Genomic DNA, 15,808 nt, shown 5'->3' on the forward strand with positions numbered 1-15,808 from the left:
TCAGCACCATGTGCTTCCTTTGTGAGTAATTTCTATTTTTTTCTAATTCTCTTCAAGATATTTCCTTTGTTTTTATTTTTTCTAATTTCATTTCGACGTGTCTAGGTATAGATTTATTTTTACTTGTTTGGGAATTGGGGCACTTCTCTAATCTGATTTTTTTCAGTTCTGCAAAATTATCAATAATTTTTTCTTCAAATATTCTTTTACTTGGTGGATTTATTAGATGAATATGAGACATTATTTCTGTTGCTTAACTCTTTTGACACTTTACATTTTGTATTTATTTGTGCTGCATTTTGAGGGATTTTTCTCAGAATTGTGTTCCAGTTTATTGAGTCTTTTGTCAGCTTTATCTAATCTGCTGCTTAACCTATCCAATGTTTTTAAACATATTAATGACCATAATTTTAGTTTCTAGATGGTTTTAAAATTTGTTATTAAAAGTGCCAGCTTTTTTGCATATTTCTTGTTCTGTGGTTATGATTTGTATCTGGTGGGTTATTTTGTGTGGGAGGAGTCATATGCCACCACCCCAGTTGCATAGTTGTCTGTACAAAGCAGCTTTCCTTTTCTTTTTTTAGATTTATTGGAATTTCATATTACAGATAAAATCCCACTTAAGGCTCCCATACACCTGGATAATAATATAAATTTGATCTTCCCATGCACTCATGGCACAAAATTGGTGTTCTGATTTCTTGCAGGAGACCTTTTTCTCTTTTATAGCTGTCAGCAGGGAGAAAGTTACATTGCTGTTTCCCTAGGTTGGTGAGTGGAGTTAATTTCTCTTTGTGTGACCTGGACTGTCTTGGCTTTATAAAAATAGCTATTCCAGGGCTAGACGCCATGGCGCACACCTGTAATCCCAGCACTTTGGGAGGCCGAGGTGGGTGGATCACCTGAGGTCAGGAGTTTGAGACCAGCCTGACCAACATGGTGAAACCCCGTCTCTACTAAATACAAGGAATTAGTCAGGCGTGGTGGTGCATGCCTGTAATCCCATCTACTTGGGAGGCTGAGGCAGGAGAAGCACTTGAACCTGGGAGGCCGAAGTTGCAGTGACCCAGGATCATGCCATGGCACTCCAGCCTGGTGACAAGAGCCATAGTCCATCAAAAAGAAAGGAAGAAAGGAAGGGAGGGAGGGAGGGCAAAAAGAAAGGAAGGAAGGAAGGAAGGAAGGAAGGAAGGAAGGAAGGAAGGAAGGAAGGAAGGAAGGAAGGAAGGAAGGAAGGAAGGAAGGGAGGGAGGAGGGAAGGAAGAAAGGAAGGAAGGAAGGGCCAGCCTGGGCAACAAGAGTGAAACTCTGCCTAAAAAAAAAAAAGAAAAAGAAAAAAAATAAAAGTTATTCCAGCTCTCCACCTAGTTCAAGTGAGAAGTTTTCTCACCTGTTCCAGTGTGGTTAAAGTCACAGCCCCAAGCCCTAGGGTCTGTTATCAGGGAAGATAGTTTTGTGAGCAGTGGTGGCCTCTGCTCTAGCTTTGCATGAGCTTTGAGATTCTAGTACTGGCAGGGTTCTTTTTGTCTTTTGAATTTGCTTGTGCAGTGTTACTTGTTTTAAATGTATTTATACATTTATATCAAGAGGTGGACTTCTCTACATTAGCTGGGTCTGCTATGTTGCTGAAGTCTCACATAGGTATTTAGAGCATTTACAGCTACTTGAAATTTGTTACGTGACAAAGGGTTTCTTAGCTTCTAACATGTTGGGAACAATGTCTATATTCAATGAGGAAATATTATATGATTTTTTTTTTCAAAGTCCTAATGGAAACCACTCAGGCTGCATCCTCTCCTTCTTACTCTCCTGAAAGAAGAGAACTATCATCAATGGCAAACAGCAGCTGCAACAAAACAACACTTAGAGCAGGCTCCACGCTCAGGAGAGATTGCTGTGCCTCCTTCTTGTGGTTTCTGGTGCTCCACACTGTCAGAGAAACGTCTCTGGTACTGAACTACAGAAATGATCCTGGCCGGGCACGGTGGCTCACACCTGTAATCCCAGCACTTTGGGAGACCGAGGCGGGCGGATCATGAGGTCAGGAGATTGAGACCATCCTGGCTAACACGGTGAAACCTCATCTCTACTAAAAAAAAAAAAAAAAAAAAAAAAAAAAAAAAAGTAGCCGGGTTGTGGTGGCGGGCACCTGTAGTTCCAACTGAGGCAGGAGAATGGCGTGAACCCGGGAGCGGAGGTTGCAGTGAGCCGAGATCGCACCACTGCACTCCAGCCTGGGGGACAGAGCAAGACTCCATCTCAAAACAAAATAAAAAACAAAGAAATGATCCCTAGAAGAATAGTCTTACCTTACATCACATAACTGGAAACAAGAGAGTGACATAGGTGTTGGTTTATATTAATAAAACAGAACTTGTGCACTTGTATACATTTAGCAAGCATTTTAAACGTGCCAGCTGTTGTCCTCAGCACTCCATTGCAATAGCTAATTTAATCTTGACCAAATCCTCTAATGCAGACACTGTCATTACCTCTATGTGAGTAAACATTTCAGCTGATGAGGATACTCAATTAGAAGGTAGGTAACTTGATGAGGAAGCCTTACGGTGGGATTTAGAACAGTACACCTTGAGTCAGTCCCTGTAGTACATATAGAAATGATGATAATGATTAATTAATTAGCAATAATAATAGCAGATAACATTTATTAAGTGCATATTATATTCCAGGCAGTTTTCTAAGCACCTTTTATAAAATTAACCAATTTACATCATCACAAAAATCCCATGAGCCTGTTGTTATTTTTGTCCCCAATTTACAGGTGAACAAAAACAAAGGCACAGGCTAAAAGTCACATAGAGAGTAAATGGTAGATTTTGGGTTGGAACACAGGTAGTCGGATTGTAAAGCTCGCCCTCAGAAATTATCCTCAGTGATAAGGGAAGACGAAAGATTAGTTAGCTGTGTGCTCTAGTGGTCCAGTAAGGAAGTAACCAGGGTTTGAGCTGAAATCATGATAGTAAGAATGAGGGAGGGATAGACACGAGAGCCACGAAGGAGTTAAAACAAAACCTCTTGGCTTCCTGTAGTTCTGGGAGACAAAGAGCCTGAGGGTCAGGGAGGACCTAAGGGTTACTTCCTGACCCCTGGCTGGTGTCAGATCATAGTGCTTTTACCCAAACTGAGGGTAAGTGAGGAAGTTTCGGATGCAAACATGTGCCTCGTTCTATTAAAGAAATATGAAGATGAAAAGTTTTGTTGAATTCAACTATTATTTTGATAACACTTAATTGAAGATTAGCCTATTAAATAATTCAAGAGCATCTGTAGTTGTTTTTGTGAAATGAATTTTCTGCAGCATGAGTGCTACTGCACACCCCTCTATATGTAAGTAAATATCCACATTTCGTGAAGTCAGGGGCACCTCACCACTCTTTTGTCAAACATCATGTCACTTGGTTACCTATTTTCTAGGGATGTAAAATTAAGTGACAGTTTAACATGTTATTCACAAAATCCACTGCATTGAGACCATGTGTGCGTTGAGAATTATGCTTCCTGTCCCTTTTAAATGAAGGTGAGTTCCCTCACCAACTGCCGAGATCTCATGCAGCGGTTGATTTCCCAGAGTCATGATAGATTTGTAGTGATCCAGCCAAATGCTTGCACATGGCTCCTCCCCCTGACTACAGATACACATCTTCAAGACAGGTGGCCTATGTTGGGAGTAGTCTGGGGACATGAATGAGACAAAAGCTAAGTAGCCCACATGGGCACTGAACCCCTAACCTTCGCCTCATTAGCACAGTGCTCTGACCATCTGAGCTTACCCGCCACAGACTAATGATGTGTGCATGGAGGCACAGCCACATCAATCACATTTTCCAAAGCAAAACTCACTACCCTGAAAGTAACCGGAAGAACCATCCGTATAGATGTGCTCACCAAGGGAACGCAAAGCTATCCTAATGGATGGCTGACGTGCTGCTTTTCCACAAGCCATTCATTCATCATCCCTAGGTCCTAAAAGGATTTCAAGATGCCTAGGAATTCACCTTAGTTAATTCACACTTTTATGAATGTACTTCTTCCCTGTCAGGTACTCTAGCGAGCATAGATACAACTCGTGATTCTGATACCTCAACAAGTAAAGTGTTGAAATTCCCCCGGATAGGGATTCATCTGTTTTCATAGACAGATCTTTAGTGGTTGTGACTGATCCTCAGAGAATCTTTAAGCCCCTGAAATTTTAGGTAAAAAAATGTGTGCATATGTGTGTGTGTGTGTGTGTGTGTGTGTGTGTGTGTGTACAAGTGCAGTTTTTCCACTTTGGGGAATATTTTCAATTTTGTTTAGATTTTAGGTATATGTGACTCAAAGCCTAAGATGTGTGGCCTTAACTCGGTAAAGAAGATAAGGGAGAAAAAAACTCCAAAAACATACTTACTGTAGAGCCTACTCTAGGTAAGAAGTCACTTATATTGTTTTAATTTTATTTTAAAAATTTTATTTTATTTTACGTATGGAGATACATGTGCAGGATGTGCAGGTTTGCTCCATAGGTAAACGTGTGATGGTGGTTTGCTGTACCTATCAATCCATCATCTAGGTATTAACCCCAGCATACATTAGCTATTTTTCCTGATGCTCTCCCACCTCCCCGCAACCACCCTCCCAAATAACCTTTCAACTACATTATGATACAGATCCTCATTCTCTTTTAGAGTTATTTGCTATTTGAAAAAACATCCAAATAGACATTTCTCCAAAGAACATACCCAAGTGGTTAACAAGCACACAGGAAGATGCTTACCCCACTGTGTGTTGTTGCCCTCCCTATGTCCATGTATTCACATCGTTCAGCTCCCACTCATAAGTGAGAACATGCAGTGTTTGGTTTTCTATTCCTGCGTTAGTCTGCTGAAGATAATGGCTTCGAGCTCCATCCATGTTCCTGCAAAGGATATGATCTCATTTCTTTTTATGGCTGTATAGTATTCCATGGTGTATATGTACCACGTTTTTCTTATCCAGTCTATCATTGATGGGCATTTAGATGGATCCCATGTATTTGCTATTGTGAATAGTGCTGCAATGAACATACGTGTCCATGTATCATTATGATAGAATGATTTATATTCCTTTGGGTATATATCCAGTAATGGAATTGCTGGGTCAAATGGCATTTCTGGTTCTAGGTCTTTGAAGAATCTCCACACTGTCTTCCACAATGGTTGAACTAATTTACATTCCCACCAACAGTGTAAAAGTGTTCCTATTTCTCTGCAGCCTTGCCAGCATCTGTTGTTTCTTGACTTTTTAATAATCACCTATTCTGTCTGGTGTGAGATGGTATCTCATTGTGGTTTGATTTGCATTTCTCTAATGATCCGTGATGTTGAGCTTTTTTCATATGTTTGCTGGCCACATAAATTTCTTCTTTTGAGAAGTGTCTGTTCATGTCCTTTGCCCACTTTTTAATGAGTTTGTTTGGTTTTTTTTTTCTAGTAAGTTTGTTTAAATTCCTTGTAGATTCTGGGTATTAGACCTTTGTTAGATGGATAGATTGTAACAATTTTCTTTCATTCTGTGAGTTGTCTGCTCACTGTGATGATAGTTTCTTTTGCTGTGTCGAGGCTCTTTAGTTTAATTAGATCAAATTTGTCAATTTTAGCTTTTGTTGCAATTCCTTTTGGCATCTTCATCATGAAATATTTGCCCTTGCCTATGTCCTGAATAGTATTGCCTAGATTTTCTTCTAGGGATTTTATAGTTTTTGGTTTTACATTTAAGCCTTCAAACCATCTTGAGGTATTTTTATATAAAGTGCAAGGAAGGGGTCTAGTTTCAATTTTCTGCATATGACTAGCCAGTTCTCCCAACACCATTTATTAAATAGGGAATCCTTCCTCCATTGCTTGTTTTTGTCAGGTTTGTCAAAAATGAGATGGTTGTAGACATGTGGTCTTATTTCTGAGTGCTCTGCTCTGTTCCATTGATCTATGTGTCTGTTTTGGTACCAGTACTATGCTGTTTTGGTTACTGTAGCCTTGTAGTATGGTTTGAAGTTGGGTGGCATGATGCCTCCAGCTTTGTTCTTTTTTTAGGATTGTCTTGGATATATGGGCTCTTTTTTGGTTCCATATGGATTTTAAAGTTCTTTTTTTTCTAGTTCTGTGAAGAATGTCAATGGTAATTTAATGGGAATACTACTGAATCTAAATTACTTTGGGTTGTATGACCACCTTCATGATATTGATTCTTCCTAACCATGAGCATGGAGTGTTTTTCCATTTGTTTGCATCCTCTCTGATTTCCTTGAGCAGTCACTTGTATTATTTTTAATGATGGACAGAGAGAAGGTTGATACCACGGCAAGTGTGTGAGAACACCTGAATGCCTGAGGCTGAAAGTGCGCATGTGTTGCAGAATCAACTTACTTAGAGAGGGAGTGATTGTACCTCTGACCAGCCCAGCACTGGGGACATCTGATGAAAGTGTGTACTCGGCACCAAATTCCAGAACCCTGGGTGAGAGATCGCATCTGGTTTATTGAACACTGTTGCTAATTTTAGCCAAAAACATCTACTTGGAAAGGGAGGAAATGGTGAACGATCCACACACTTTCGGCTTCCTCTGATACGGAATTTGGAAGATTACCAGAAAGACAGACGGGTTGGAATATGTAAATAACCCAGCATCAGGACTGGCAGAGAGGTGATGCTGGAGGACAGTAAGAGTAGAAATGAGAGTAGTTCTAGGAAGTTTGTACTGGAGGGTACTAGGCGGTTTACATACATCATTGGGCTAATTCTGACAGCAGCCCCAGAGGTAGACTTACAATATTACCCCACAGTTAGAAATGGGGCAAGTAGCAATTGGAGAAGGTTAAGTAAATGACCAGGTGTCACGCAGCCGCAGTCCTGGCATCAGTATTTGAATCTAGGCTGCTTACTCCACAGCCTGTGCTCTAAGCCAGGGGCCAGCAAACTGTGGCTCACAGGCCAGATCCAGCCCGCTGCCTATATTTGGAAGTAAAATTTTGATGGAATGTAGCCACTCTCATTTGTTTGCATGCTGTCTATGGCTGTGTCTGTGCTCCCGTGGCAGAGAGGAGTGGTTGTAGCAGAGGTTATCTGACCTACAGAGAACTGAGGCCCTGAACAAAATGAAAATGCAGGGCCTCCAGTTCATAAATTATTAAGAATTTTGAAACAGTAACAGTAGAACATTCAACCAAGCAAACGGCCCTTCTAAAGTGTGGGGCTTTGTGCAACTGCATAGTTCTCATGGCCTTGAAGCTGACTCTGGGCCCACAACGTCTAAACTATGACTATATGGCACGGTACAGAAATATTTTCCTCTGATGTTTTTCTATTTCCAGCCCATGATAAAGCTTCACTGTTCCACAAATGAGAGAAATGGATGAGGTTTCCCACAAATCTAGATGGTCCCGAAGTATTCACCATAAAAAACTATCCTTTAGTTTGAGATTTTATCCTTATCCAATTTTTGATGCTAAAATACCCTTTTTGATGGAATGATAGGAAGAGTAGATAATAGACATTTGTTTGTCTTATATCCTTAATTGGCAAAATAAAAAGTTTATTACCATATGTCAAGAATCTAATTAAAAAAGAATTACCAGTATAGTAGTCACTAGAGGTGCATAATGTTAAATGGATAGACAGAAGAAACCAAAGCACAGTGTTGAGTAAAACCCAGAGTGAGATATAAAGTGCGGTATCTCCGCCACACATAAATAAATACATGCTCTCTCTATTTCAAACATGTGTGCATAGCAAAGACGTATACCAAACTGAGTGAGAGTGGGGAGGGGAAGCTGGGATTGGGAATGGAGTTGAAGAAAAAAGCATGAGATTAGACAAGAGGAAGGTCTTGTACCTATCGATTTTCATAATACGTCCTGAACTGAGAGTGCAATGAACTGAACTGAACTTTTACTGTCTGATATTCTTTTTTTTTTTTGAGATGGAGTCTCGCTCTGTCGCCCAGGCTGGAGTGCAGTGGCCGGATCTCAGCTCACCGCAAGCTCTGCCTCCCGGGTTTACGCCATTCTCCTGCCTCAGCCTCCCGAGTAGCTGGGACTACAGGTGCCCGCCACCTCGCCCGGCTAGTTTTTTGTATTTTTTAGTAGAGACGGGGTTTCACCGTGTTAGCCAAGATGGTCTCGATCTCCTGACCTCGTGATCCACCCGTCTCGGCCTCCCAAAGTGCTGGGATTACAGGCTTGAGCCACCGCGCCCGGCCTACTGTCTGATATTCAAAACACAAACCGTCCTCACAGTGACACTTGAAATTCCAACTTGGAAAGCACTCCCATAATGCCCCGCAAGGCATGCTGAGATGGACGGGTCTGCTCCTGGTCACTGCTTCTGAGCCATCCCAATGCCAGCATTCGAATAGCACTTTATGGTTTGCAAAACTCTTTCTCTTTTATTAGTGTTGGTATTCTTATATCCATTTTATCGACAAGAAACCCGAAACTCCAAAAGATTAAGATAATTAACCAACCAACACAAATGTGGCCGAACCTAGGCTCATGCTAGGTCTTGTGACATTCAGTTTGATGCTTTTTCTAGTCTCCCCACAAAAGTTGACTCCCTGATGGGGTAAGATTCATCATGCTTTAAGGGTGACAGCACGATTAGGAAATGTTTGCTTTTATGAAAACTTTGTTGGTAACATCTTTTAATACATTTGCCAATAAAGAAGGCATTCATTCCTCAGGATCCCTCTGTCTCCTTCTTAACTGCATTTTCTCCCATCCTCATACCCGGCTTTACCAAATTATGGGACCAAAGTGACCCTCAGAGATGATCCCAGTTTTGCACCAGGGTAGGACAAAAGTCAAATAATAACACGATGGTAACTGTTTATGCCTTAAATGATCTAATTCTGATATTCTAGGTCTCTTTGGTGTACCTGCCATGTCAACAGCCTTGCAAATGGGCTGTTCGTGCTCATGGCTAACTTAAATATCTTGATGCATTTTAACTCTATTCCTGTCCTCCAAAAAACAGCCGCTTATATTCTAATGCACACTTTAAGACTGTTACTGGGTTTTCTACTCTACTTTCGCCTAATTAAACCAAGATCCTTTTGCATTTTTTCATAAGGACTATTCACAAGACTAATCATTTTTGTTTTTCGTTTATGTCACATTTTACACTCTTTTGTCCCCGACTTTCTCTTGGATATTGCATGGCATCTCTAGATACCTACTGTGATAGGTATCAAGACTAAAGTGATAGGTTAGGCCAATGATACTCAAAGTTTAGTCCCTGGACCAGCAGCATCAGCATCAACAGGGAATTTGTTAGAAATGTAAATTGTGGGGTACCACTCCAAACCTATTGAATGAGAAGCTTTGGGAATGGGGACCCACAATCTGGTTTAGCAAGCCTCCCAGGGAACTCTGATGCATGTTAAAATTTGAGAATTACTTTTTAGCACATTCTTTCCTCTCCCTTTGTGAACAAAATACTTTTCAACCCCTTTGTGAACAAAATACTTTTCAGCCCCATTTGTGTTGAGTATGGTCACATAATTTACATTGGCCAATTGAATGTCAGTGAATGTGGTGCAGTCCTTAAATGTGCTTGTGTGGCTTGAGTTGGCTCTTGAGCTGCAGTGATTCAACACAAGAGGAACATGCACCTGGTCCAAGACAGTGTGGAGTTACATGGAACACAACAGCTCAGTTTGTTTCAAAGAAAAGTAAAAGCAGAAATAAACTCTTGAGATGTCTATCTCTCTTACAGTCTAGACTCCACGATGGGTGGATAGTATAGGACTCATTAGAAAGCAAATACTTGCTCAGTCAATGAACTGGATGAGGACAGTCTATCATGCAAAATGCTAAAAATATGTAAATAAATTAATGAATGGAAAGAACTGATTACATAGTTCCTTATGAGTAAAATAAATCCTCAATCATATCAGATTAAGTGAATAAAGCAGATTAATAATTTTCTCACACACACAAAAAGTAATTTATTAAGTAAATAAATCTCTCACGATGTCTGGAGGGAGACTGATGCTGTCATTGGTTCTGCAGGTTGATAATCAGGGTCAACATCTCTGTGGAGAAGGGGTTGGTACTGCTCGAGTTGGTCCCATTCTAGGTATTTTAAGTAGAGGGTATTTAATAAAGGGAATTGGCTATGTAAACACTGGAAGAGCAGAGAACCAAGTGAAGATAGTGAGACCTTCCAGATATTAATGGCAGCAGAAAAGACCAGGTGGATAAAAGGAATAACTGAGGTGTATTATATATAGATTCATTGAGGTCTCCAGCAGACTTCCACTCAGATCCTACATTGTTCTCCTGCTCACAAGTGTTCCCTGTGTTAGACTGCTTCACTTCCCCCTAGTCCTGACAGTTCTTCCTAGATTACCCCTTAGTAAATAATTTGCTTTCACATTCTTGTCTCAGCTTCTGCTTCTGGGAGAACTCATGAAGACCCACCAACTGACTGTTTCAGGGACAAGTTGCTGAAAATCATCCATTGTGGAAGCAGAACTCATGTATTTTATTGAAATATTTTTTGAAAACATTCATGGATTGATCCACTTCTTCACTTTAGGAACCAACTCTTTGTCACTTGCCTTTCCTCCTCCCCCTCCTTGCTATTAAAAAGACATGGTGAGCTTGCAAATGCAGATGCATATAAAATGATCTGAATATATATATATATATATATGTGTGTGTGTGTGTGTGTGTGTGTGACGACCTAAATTTGTTTCTCCTCCTAAGCAGGATCACAATTTTATATTCTTTACATTCTTGCTTCAAGATTTGTGAAGGAAGAGCTTGCAGGAATTTCTCTGATATGCATTGTCCTTAAGAATTACTTATATACACACATCCCATCTTGTAACTCTCACTAAACAGACCATCAGCTGCAATACAACCTCTTCCCTGTCTCTTACTTCTGGCATCTTCTTCTCCCTATTATGCTGTCTGGATTAGAGATGTTTCATCTGTTTATCACCTACTGTTTACCTCATCATGATAACAATGGGTCATATTTGCTCACTTGATAATGAGCATATATAGTACTTGTATTTATATATATAAATACATAGTACTCATATTATTTAATATATAGTACTTATATTATTTAATTTTGATTTTGATTTTCAAAATAGGTTTTAAAGTAAATAGATTTACCATTTTATGGATGGAGAAACTGAGTCTCAGTTGAGCATTAAATGCCAAGCACAAAGTGATTTAGCCATTTGGGACAGAGCCTGGACTGGAGCCCGAGTGTCCTGTTTCCAACCTCAGAGCAATTTCCACATTTCCACATAGAACATCTCATAGTTAGCAGGTGACATTTAAGTAGAATGTCAAGAAGGGAAAGGTCTGGGGCTGGGTACCTGGGTTCAAATACTACCTCTAACCTCAATTTCTCTGTATTAAGTAACTTTGTTACTCTCAGTTGCACTTTCTCTTATTAAAATGAGATCATACGACTGGGTGCGGTGACTCATGCCTATAATCCTGGTACTTAGGAAGGCTGAGGTGAGAAGGTTGCTTGAGGCCAGGAGTTCAAGGTTGCTGTGAGATGTGTTTGTGTCACTGCTTTCTAGCCTGGGTGACAGAGTGAGACCCTGTCTCAAAAAAATAAGATAAAATAAATAAAATTAGACCATAGTAGTACTTTTCTTATAAGGTTAATGTGAGGATTTAATGGGATACAATACGCAAAATACTTACTAAAATCATAGCCAATCATATACCTGAATCAAAGACCTTCCTTAACAAAATATGCCTTACACTGTGAAGGGTGTATATGTGTATGTGCTCGTGTGTGTGTAAGAGGAATGATTACAGGCTATCCAATAAAGATATTTTCTACTTAGAAAAGTTGAAACCTTCTGTTATTCTTTACCTTAAATCTGAGCAATTCCAATTATTACACTAATAAGTTTCTTACAAGTAGGCTGACTGCTTCAGTAGAACTGATTTTGGTTTAAAGATATTGGCTAGAAAAAGTAAAACAAACAAACAAACAACAACAAAAAAAAAACTGAGCAATTTTTAAAAAAGAAGTTTAAAAAATTGTGGTAGATTACCTATGACATAAAATTCGCCACCTTAGCCATTGTTAAGTGTACAGTTCGGGAGTGTTGATTACATTCATCTTGCTGTACGACTATCATCACCATCCATCTTCAGAACTTCCTCATGTTGCAAAACTGAAACTTTATTCTCAATAAATAATAGCCCCACATTCTTCCCTCCACCAGCCCCTGCCAGTCATAGTTCTATTTTTATCTCCATTAATTTGACTATTCTAGGTACTTCGTATAAATGGAATTATATAATATTTATACTTTTGTGACTGGCTTATTTCACTAGTGTAATATCCTTAAGGTTCTTTCATGTTGTAGCACGTGTCAAAATTTCCCTCCTTTTAAGAGCTGAATGGTATTTCATTCCACCATATACACTATATTTTGTTTATCCATTCATCCATTGATGGATACTTGGGATGCTTCTGCCTTTGGCAGTTGTGAATAATGCCGCTCTGAACATGGCTGTATAAGGAATTGTACAATTCTTATTCAAAGCAACCTTCTTTAGAAGTGGAGAAAGAAGAAAAGTTTATGAAGAAAATAGTTTAGTGCAGTTACGCTACATTGGAATTAATTGAGTCTGGTTAGCTTATGAAGACGTAAACAGAGATACCAAATTGTTTCCTTAGGAGAGCTCAGACTTGAAAACAGAAAACTGAAAATTATCAACAAAGAGAAAATTTCTAAAATCTTAAAGGAAATGATTTTCATTATGGTAGAGATGGGATGTAACATGATCACTGAGGTGAGGAGGGTGTATTGAATTTTCAAGACTCATCCTTAAGACAAAGTACAGAAATTTAAGCTCAACAGAGGAATATAGGTAAGTCAGAGAGAGAAAGCACATGGCTTGAAGAAAATTTCAAGAACTGATATTTTATGAAGATAGTCTATAAAAGAGCTGAATTGGTAGAATACAAAGGGCCATTCAAAAAAAGGATATAATGCAGTTTCCAGTAATGGAATGAAAATACAGCTATTTGAAAACTGAGGTCAGAGGAAATCTGCAGTAGGAGAGATGGAGAAATCATTCAGAAGGCATTTATTTACTTTTTAAACAAACAAGGTTGGACACTCTTGTATTTTCCAAAGATGGTCACAACAATATCTCCAGTAACCCATGTGCTTCTAAAATCCTGCCACACGAACATCAGGAACTAAAGTCGAATTCCCCCGTCTTTGAATCTAGGTAGGCTTGTGACTCACTTGTAACTTGAGATTGCAGTGAAAATTATGGTGTGTGACTTCCAAGGCCAGGTCACTAAAGGCTTCATAGCATCTACTTTGCTGCTAAAACGCTTGGTCTCAAAGCCTTCAGCAGTCATGTAGATAGTCCTCCTGCCGTCAGGTGGCCATGCTGTAAGGAAGCTCAACTAGTCACATGAAGAGGGACCACAATGAAAGACCTGGAGACTATGCAACAGAGAAGATGTTCAGAAAATCCCTGTTATATCTCTAGCAGTTGCATTAGAGACCCTGAGGCAGAACCACTGAGACTATGGGTCAAAAATTAGGCCTTTTCTAGTTCCTAACCCATAGGAATTGTTCAAGACAATAAGACGATTGCTGTTGTTAAAACTACTACATTGGCCGGGCACGGTGGCTCAAGCCTGTAATCCCAGCACTTTGGGAGGCCGAGACGGGCAGATCACGAGGTCGGGAGATCGAGACCATCCTGGCTAACACGGTGAAACCCCGTCTCTACTAAAAAAAATACAAAAAAAAACTAGCTGGGCGAGGTGGCGGGCGCCTGTAGTCCCAGCTACTCGGGAGGCTGAGGCAGGAGAATGGCGTGAACCCGGGAGGCGGAGCTTGCAGTGAGCTGAGATCCGGCCACTGCACTCCAGCCTGGGCGACAGAGCGAGACTCCGTCTCAAAACAAAAAACAAAAAAAAAACTACTACATTATGGTATTTGTCACACAGCCTTGGGTAACCAGAGCACTATTTATGGGCCAGGCACTGTTTTAGGTACTGAAGTACAGTGCTTTGAAAACAGAACTGTCCTTGTTTTTATAACGTTTACAGACTGGTTGGAAAATGAGAATATTTGGACAAACATTAGCCAAAGAGACAGGATGGCACGATCAAGAATAACGATAGAGAAAAATACCAATGACCAGGTGTAGCTGCAACTTTCCTGACATTTGAGGGTGAATGATACAGGGAATTACCTTATATGCCAGATGAGCACTGTTCCTTTCCCACTTCCTTGCTGCTGGACAGGAAAGGAACTGGGGAATGGAAAATACCAGGCAGCAGTAAGAGGGAAAGAAGGAAACCTTAATGGCTCCCTGGGGACAAGTGTAACCTGAATGATGCAGAGGTATTTTTCACCAGTTTCTGGAGATGAGCTAAATGCTGTTACAATAATCCCCCTTTTGGGGGCACTCAGGGGTCACGCTTCCTCCCAGGTACTTATTGTTAAGCAGTGGGCAGAACCATCCCTGGCTGTGGGTGCTTTGTGGCCAGAACAAAGGGCAAAACAAGAGTTTAACACCCCGCTGCCCCTCCCAGGCATAATTTATAGCATTTTAATTCTCCTACTTGTCTCCGCTTAAGAATTTCTTATAGCATTATTTAATGATGTGAATTCAATGGGCAATTTAAAAACCTACTTAATTTACTATTTCTTTCCTCAGTGATGCAGCAAGAAGTGGTGCACACTGTACTGCAGAGGTAGCAGCCTGAGTGTGATGCGGAGAAAAATCATCCTACACCAATTAATACTTAAGCAGGTTCCAACTTTCTCTCCCAGGACCCCAATAGCCATGACAGAATGCTAGGAAGTTTCACAGATCAAAGGAAGAGTGAATCACGTTAAAAGAACAGCATCAGACACATCTTGTGACTACTCTTGGAATGCCCCCCATGTCTTTAGATGTCCTACAATATGAAGGGAATGAGTTTTACAGGGCAAATGCAATACACACAAAGGAGCAAAGGATGTAATCTTAAATTGAGTCAGTAGTCTGGAAAGAAAGACATGAAGAATATGCCCAGTAGCATTGGAGAAACTTGTTACTGTAATAAGCTCAGGAATCACATGTACAGATCTCTGACATTAGTGAATATATATTAGTAAATTAAGATGGCTATGAATATTCACGATTCTTCTGAATGGATCAACCACAATGACTGACAATAGGCAAAGGATAGAGGGGATGGAAATGAGGGATCGAACAAGCAGGTACCACGAGTCCTATGCTGGCAGATAGTCTGATTCACTCTTACCAACTCTGCTCCCAAGACGTTTCTCGATCAGAGCAGTGGCAAAGCTGATAGGTAGCAAGAAGGAGTCTCACCCACAGGTTAATATTCCACTCTTCCCAGGCAAGCTAGAGCAGCTCATCATGTCTTATGGCAAATCAATTTCAGAGCATTTGTTCTTGGCATCTGGCAAACCAGTAGGTCACAGTTTCAAATCCAGGATCATAATAACCTCACCTGGGAGAGACTTCAGATGACCTCTGCACAGTCTCATACAAAATGAAGCTTCAGTCTCAGCTCAGTTCTTAATAGAGAAATGTCTGCATCACTCTACTGATGCCAGCAGTTAACAGAAGGAAAAGCTACCAGGTCTCCCCTCCTCATCTTGATATATGGAGCTGGTGAGAATGTGTCTGGTCATACGGATGGAAAGCTGCAGACATCAAAATCATCAACAGAGCCCTTTCACAAGCATAAAATTCAAACTGGAGAGAGATTGGAGAGAGAAAGAGGCTCAAATTAGTATCCAA

The 15,808-nt window shown here is 40.3% G+C and overlaps 1 non-coding gene across 1 annotated transcript; it reads right to left on the reverse strand.

Annotated features, from left to right (window-relative positions):
* Positions 1-1,775: 1,775 nt before the first annotated feature.
* On the reverse strand, positions 1,776-1,983 carry LOC112428108 (small nucleolar RNA U3). Its single transcript, XR_003020002.2, has one exon. It is a non-coding gene; the product is annotated as a small nucleolar RNA U3 (small nucleolar RNA).
* Between the last annotated feature and the right edge of the window lie 13,825 nt (positions 1,984-15,808).

The sequence above is a fragment of the Macaca nemestrina genome, chromosome 13 (assembly GCF_043159975.1).
Source record: "Macaca nemestrina isolate mMacNem1 chromosome 13, mMacNem.hap1, whole genome shotgun sequence".
Classification (NCBI taxonomy): Eukaryota; Metazoa; Chordata; class Mammalia; order Primates; family Cercopithecidae; genus Macaca; species Macaca nemestrina.